We start from the raw sequence: 7004 nt of genomic DNA, 5'->3' as shown, positions 1-7004 counted from the left end.
AGTGTCCCTTTAGGTGATCTGTCCAAGACCCTGGACCCTTGGCTCATTGACCACCCCCCCGCCAGCACCAAAAATCATTTCCTGCTCTTCTCACCCTTCCCTGCAAATGGCCACACCCTAGACTTCATCATCACCAATAACAACCTCTCCTCTAAATTCTCCACCTCAAAATAAATACGTAAGTATAGTCTCGACTTCAAGGACCACCTGTCTGACTTCTGCTCCAGGACTCTAGCACTCCTGCACTCTTCTCTCAACTGCTGAGACCCCTTTGTCCACATTTGCCTTGGTCACTATCCACCAAACACGGTTCTTATGTTCCTTCATTTCTCAGCCCAGATTTCACTGACCAGCCCCCAAACCATGCCCTTCTTAGCAGCCTGGGTGCCCTTGGCCCCCCCTCCCTCCTTCACAATCAGAAAAGCCCCAACCCTGGTTAAACCCAACCATCCACTTATTCGGCACATGCACCCTGTCAGCTGATTGCTCTCTAGGACCCTGGAGAGAACATCACCCTGCCACGTGGACTGGTTCAAGTGTATGATGAGGCCTGCCTTTGAATGCTGCCAGGTAATATTTCAGTACTTGCCTAGTAAATTCACTTTCTAATGCTCCATGAAAGTTATTTCAAAATTTTCCTTCATCCTCAAATTATCATTTTCTCTGCTTGTCCCTCCCCCCTCCCCACTTCCCCATCACCGGATGACAGCTTTGATGCTCACTTCAGAGAGAAATCAATGGAATCAGAAACCTGTCTCTTCTTCCCACCCCTAGTTCACCCACCTACCTGCGTCTTTTCTCGTGTTGTCTGCCCTCCTTTCTGTCGAAATAGGGGGAGGGAAGCGTCCCTGTCACTTTCTAAGACCAAGCCCTCCACTTATAAACAGGATTCTGTCTTCTGTTATCTTTTCAGGGACTTTCTCCTGCAATGATTCCCTCTGTCCTCTGCATCACCTCTCTCTCTCTCTCTCTCTCTCTCTCTCTCTCTCGGTCATCCATTCCCCTTGACAAACATGTCTTGGTGGTTCACATTGTAAAAGAAAAAATCTTTCCCTTGACCCCACATTACCTTCCAGTCCCTTGATTTCCTTGACCCACCCCTGCCCCCAGCAAAAGATTTGCTGGTTTGTTCCATCTCTGTGATTTCATCCCCACCTCTCCATGGTAAAGGCTTTGATCAAGGTCACCAACGACTACCTAACATCTCAAACCCAAATGCCAGTTCTCTGTTTTCTCCTTCCCCGATGTCCCCACGGCCTCTGACACAACTGATCCTATCTTCTTTCTAAAGTGTTCTTCTAGCATCACACTCCCTTGATTTGCCCCCAGCCTCACACGTCGCTCCTTCTCAGCCTCCTGTGCGGGCTCCCAGACCTCACCACTATAATGCCCCTAGTGCTGTCCTCCAGCCCTCCCCTCCCCCGTCTGCACTCTTTTCCCCGCTGATCATATCCAGTGGTCTGATGAAGACTCTTAGATTTTTATCCACAGCCCAGACCTTTCCCCTGGACTTTGTCAGAATTGCATATCCAGCTACCAACTTCCCATCTCTATTTGGATGACCGCTGGGCACCTTGAACCAACAGAGAAGAACAAATTCCGTCTCCTCATTCCACATCTGCCTCTCTCGGAGCCTTTCCCGTCTCCGAAACGCCCTGCCAGCCACCCATCCATTTGCTCCTGACTCCTCGCACTCCCTCACCCCAAATATCCCACCCATCACTACCTTTCTCGGCTCTTCCCCCAGAATCTATCCTGGATCCAATCCTTTCCCACCACCTCACCGCTACTGCCTGTCCCAAGCCATCATCACCTCTCACCTGGACCATGACATTAATCCCCCAATTTATCTCCTTCCTATAATTCTGGCCTGCCTCCAATCTGTCCTCCACCGAGCAGCCAGAGGGATCTATCTAAACGGCAATCAGGTCAGGTCAGTGTCCTGTTTGAAAACCTTGTCGAGGCTCCTGCTGCACTGAGGATCAAAACAGAGCTTCTCAAGGCGGCCTATAGGCCCTGCATGATTCAGCCCCTGGAGACCCCTCCAGCCTCATCCTTCCCCAGCTCTGTCCTCGGGCAGGAAGCTCCAGACACCCTGGCTGTAGCTCATTCCAGCCCTGGGGGCTTTACACTCATCATTCCTTCTGCTCAGACCCTTCTTCTCCCAGAGCCTCCCCCTACCCCGTCCCTACCTTCACATTCTAACTTCATCATTCATATCTCACTTTACGTGTCATTTCCCAAGAAGCCCCCCTGACCACCTGATCAAAGGGTCCATCCTTGAGCCCCACTGTCTGTCACCACTTTCCTTGACCTGTTTTATCTTCTCCACAGCTGCTGAAAAGCATCTTGCTGATGCATATGTGTGTGATTCTTTGCCTCCTCCCATGAGAATAGAAGATGTTTGAGGGCAGGGCTCTGACTCTAATTCCAGCACCTAAAAAGCACCTGGAACACAGTAGGTGCTTATTAAATAGGACTGACTAATGGTCCTAGACCTCTAGTTCCTTGCTGAGGGAGCTTGAAAAGCCACTTAATCCCTCTGTATCTTCCTGATCTATGACATAACAGTTCTAATATCCATGTGCTTCTAGGGGCTGGTACAAGGTTATTGGATGTGTTAGAGCTTTGCAATCTGTAAAGCACCATTCAAAGGCTTTGGCCCCTACCTGACTCTGCAGAAAAGGAGAGTAGCCTTGACCGTGACCAGCAGACTACTTCCCGGCTCTCACCCTCTGAGGACTCCAGCATCCCTCTCTTCCAGTGTCTCCTTCAAGCCTGCTAGGCAGGGACCCTTCTCGTCTTTTCTGCCCCATCCTCAGTTTGACCTCTCCCCACCCTGCCCCCACCCAGACACCTACCTCCAAACCTGTCCTGTGGTTTGTTTCCCGGTGGAAGCTGGCTAAGCACTCTTTTCTCCTTTTCTGGGAGTCCCCCATAACCACATCAGCATCTACTAAGTCCTGGTGCCACACACAAGACAGAAAAGCATGCACTTACAATAGAACAAGGATGGGGGAGGAGAGGAAGCTGAGTGCCTGGCAATGCCTCAGTTTCCACAGCTGCACAGAGGAGGCTATGCAGTGCAGATGCCCTAGATTTTCCACAACACGCTGCCCTCCCCCCACCACCACCCTGCCTTCCTGTCTTCCCCAGGATTGATGCATGGCCTTTGCAGAGAGGGCCCTGGGCTCCCCAGGAAGCAAAGATGATCAAAAAACCCAGATCAGGACAACAACAGCAAGCACACAGGGGATTCTTGGAAGGCTAGAGAAATGTCACCTCCCCAGTCTCAGACCACAACAGCCATTTATCATCTTTACTGTTGGGGGGCAGTCCTGAGACAGAGCTGACCTTGAGGAAGGAGAGAATCGCTTATGGGGGTGGCTGCTGGGGTGCCGAGGAGCCAGGACTATGGAGGGCGGGGTGTAGACTGCGGGAACAAGGCAAGGGAGATGAGATCAGACTATCTGCAGGGGACACTGATGGGATGACCACACTGAAGGCTCTGTCACCAGCAGAGAAGCCTGGGGAGACTGGGAGAAAAAAAACAGTGTTGCAACTGTGAATGCGAGTTGGGAGGCAGCTGAAGGGTCTTGTAGAGCTAGAAGTGAGCAATGAGCGTCTGTGCCAAAAAGTCCAGTCTTCTGCCCTCGGCTCTTCCTAAATTGAGTTTAAGCTGCATTCATGGTTGAAGGGTCTACAATTAAGACCCAAATCCAAACACACCCATGGGTAGAGAGGCCAGAGTCTACAGGAGAGAACCCTGACATATTTATGAAGATATTTCTAGATATTTCTCTGTTGTTTCTGCTTCCTGTCACTGACCCTGTCTACACATATGTCTTTCCCCATTTCTTAATAAGCAAGCAAGCATGCATGCTTGCTCCCAAATGCAGAAACACCGAACCCTGACATTCCCAGGCACCACGCTATCCAAGGGCATCGGTTCTCACACCTGAGCTCTTATATACATGCATATAAGCTCACGCTACACTCAGGCTGGCTCTGGGACGCCCCCATTGGCATGCAGCCACACACCAGCACTGCGTTCAACAACTGGGGTATGCCAGTGTAGGCAGCTGACCAGGATCTCTGCCCTCGGGAGATGACATTCTGAGGATGCGTGCACAAGGATGCACAGACGAGCCCCCTCCGTCCCCTGCACACAGACTCATTCATGCATGCGCAGGGGCTCCAAGAGACTCTGAACGAACATTTATTGAGCATCTGCTTTGCTCCAGGAAGCACGCTTGGTGCTGGAGATACGCAAGTGAACAAGACCAATATGGTTCCCGCCCTCGTGATGACCCACGAAGGCACGTTCACAAATAGGCCCAGCAACTTCACGAGCCCAAGCGTGCGTGTGCGCACATGGCTCTTGATGATTTTAAATACAAACCCAAAAGCCAAAGCATTTTTATGATGCCCCAGGAAGCAGCTCACTTAGCATGAGGAGTAGGGCCCCTCCAAGTTCAAAGCCAGATCTGTAAATTGTCCATTCCTTTCCCTGACTGTGCATGCCTCTTCTTCTTTCAACACCCCATCATCTCCACTCCTTGCTATCATGTCCCTGCAATAATTAAAATGCCAAGGGCTGCCTGCAGCCTTGAGTTCGCCTCATGCTGTCTAAGACGCCTCCCAGCCTCCTGTGGTCAGGACAGGAGCCAAGCGTGCGCCCAGCGGCCAGGGATTTTTGCTGAGACATTACATTACAACAGAGTCTGCTCCTTCCCGACACTTTTTTTTTCTCTTGCTTTTGCTTTTAAAGAATCAGAAATAACTTGGCTGTAAAAATATGCTTTGGGCGGAAAGCTGACTCCCAGGGTCACAGCCCAGGAGAAGATTTCTGCTACATAGTTTCGGGGAAAATAGCAGGCGCTCAGCAATTTTTACTTTCCAAGGGATAGAGAGAATACAATTGGAGTGGATTTAGGGCTTTGTGGGGCTCCTCTTCCAGTTGAGTGTGGTTTCTCTTTTTTCTCCAGGTAGATAGTGGCAGTGGAGAGTGGGCGGACAGGAGATTGGAGTGCCTGGCCAGGGCCAGTGCCTGCATGAGCCCAGTAATGGGCTGCCCATAGCAGGTGGTGGTCCAGGGCTGGTCCATCCTGCCTTCTGCTAGCTATGGGAACAAGAGATTTTAAAAGCTCTCTGTGCCTCAGTTTTTTCATCTGTAAAATGGGGAAGCATGGCACCTACCTCAGGCTGTCATGAAGATTAAACAGATCTATACAATCTGTATTAGGCTACCATGTAGAATTCCCTCAGAGGGGGCCCTGGCAAGTCCTCACAGCATGTTGGCTCTTGTCAGGCTCCCTGCCCTTATGTGTACCCCTTATCTACAGACATGTGGCATCCAGCTCCCTGTTTATGAGGTGAATGGAGGCAGAGCCCCCTTGCCCTGCAGCCTGCCCGCCCTCCCCCCACCCCCACAGCTGCCCCTCCAGCTCTTCACTCCGTGCTCCAGAAGACTGGCCTGTGTAGACTGCATCCTTCAGGCCCCCTAGCTCTCTCGCCTCCCATTGGATTTGGCCATTGGCAGGTACCAGCGGGAGGTGAGAAGGCAGGGGAGCTTGAAGTTGGGTATTTCCATTCACGCCCCCTCTGGCTTGGGCGCCTCACTTCTGTCTCCTCACCTTATCATTGAAGAGCCTAAGTAACATCATTTTGAGATTAAGGCCTCCATTAAGAGTAACCTCGGGCTACATGTAGCCCCTGTTCCAGAAAAAGCCTCAGATTGTTCAAGGCTAAAGCCACCCTCGGACTACTCTCAGATCAGCTAAACATTTCTGTGGTCTGAGTCAAGGCTGGGAACTGCAGACAAATTAACCAATTACTCACCACTTGCCTAAACCCTACATAGGCCCTTTGAGCTCACCTCATAATTAGTCATTTTCAAAAGATACTCAAAGGTCATGATTGGGTCCCCGCCAAAAGTAACAGACACCTCACAGATACTGAATAGTCAAAACTATTACCTTGGATGCTGTACAATTGTAATTGGAGCTTATGTAATGATGTCATATGTACAACGTGTGCACTGTAACATCCCTGTCCCTTACCCCATAAAAACCCTGCTCACTATTGTTCAGGGCTTCACCTTGCTGCCACTACATTGGTAGGCGAGTAAGCTCCTGCTCGAGCTTGTAATAAAGACCCTTATGTACTTGCATTGGTGTCAGCTCCTTGGTGGTCTCTGGGGACTCACGAATTAGGCACAACATCATCACTTCAGGCCATGGGTAAGTAGCTCATGGCTTCCCAGTTGGTTTTTGGGCAACTCGGCATCCTTGCTCACTCTGCCCACTGTGCCCACATCTTTGGAAACAGTGCCTCCCTTAAATATTCTGGAGGGGAGTGAGCACAGCAGTGTATTAGGAAAGAATCATGGGTGTACAGAAAGGCGTCCGTGCCAAGATGTCCATCACAGTGTTGTTTATAATGACAGAGAGTGGAAGGGACCTACAAGACCAACCGACAGGCATCATCCAGACAGGGCACTGGCCTGAAGGTAATAAGCACAAGGACAAGTGCAAGGGTATCCACCAATACTGGAGACCACTCACTACACACCTCAAAGGAAACCAGTACGCCTCAAAGACTGTGGACAACTTGAAACCGTCAAAAATAATATGTGCAGGTTTGGAAAGAGAGTGTACGGGAAAGATATACCCCAAAATGTCAACTGTGTTATCTTTGAATATGTGAGTTATGGATGGTGGTGATTTTTCCCCTTTGTATACTTCTGTGTAGTTTTGTTTTGCATTCTCTGCTCTAAGCAAAAATCACTCTTTTGATTAGAAAGAAGTTTTGATAGTACAGGTGCAACTGTCAAAAGTGATGTTTTTGGGGGGCATCTGGGTGTCTCAGTCGGTTAGGTGTCCAACTTTTGGTTTTGGCTCAAGTCACCATATCACAGTTCATGAGTTCGAGCCCTGAATTGGGCTCCTTGCTGGGATTCTCTCTCTGCCCCTCTATCTCTGCCCCTCCCCCACTCGAGTGTC

Source organism: Crocuta crocuta, unplaced genomic scaffold (assembly GCF_008692635.1).
Source record: "Crocuta crocuta isolate KB4526 unplaced genomic scaffold, BGI_CrCroc_1.0 scaffold44, whole genome shotgun sequence".
NCBI classification, from domain to species: domain Eukaryota; kingdom Metazoa; phylum Chordata; class Mammalia; order Carnivora; family Hyaenidae; genus Crocuta; species Crocuta crocuta.
Note: the sequence above shows the minus strand (reverse complement) of the source record.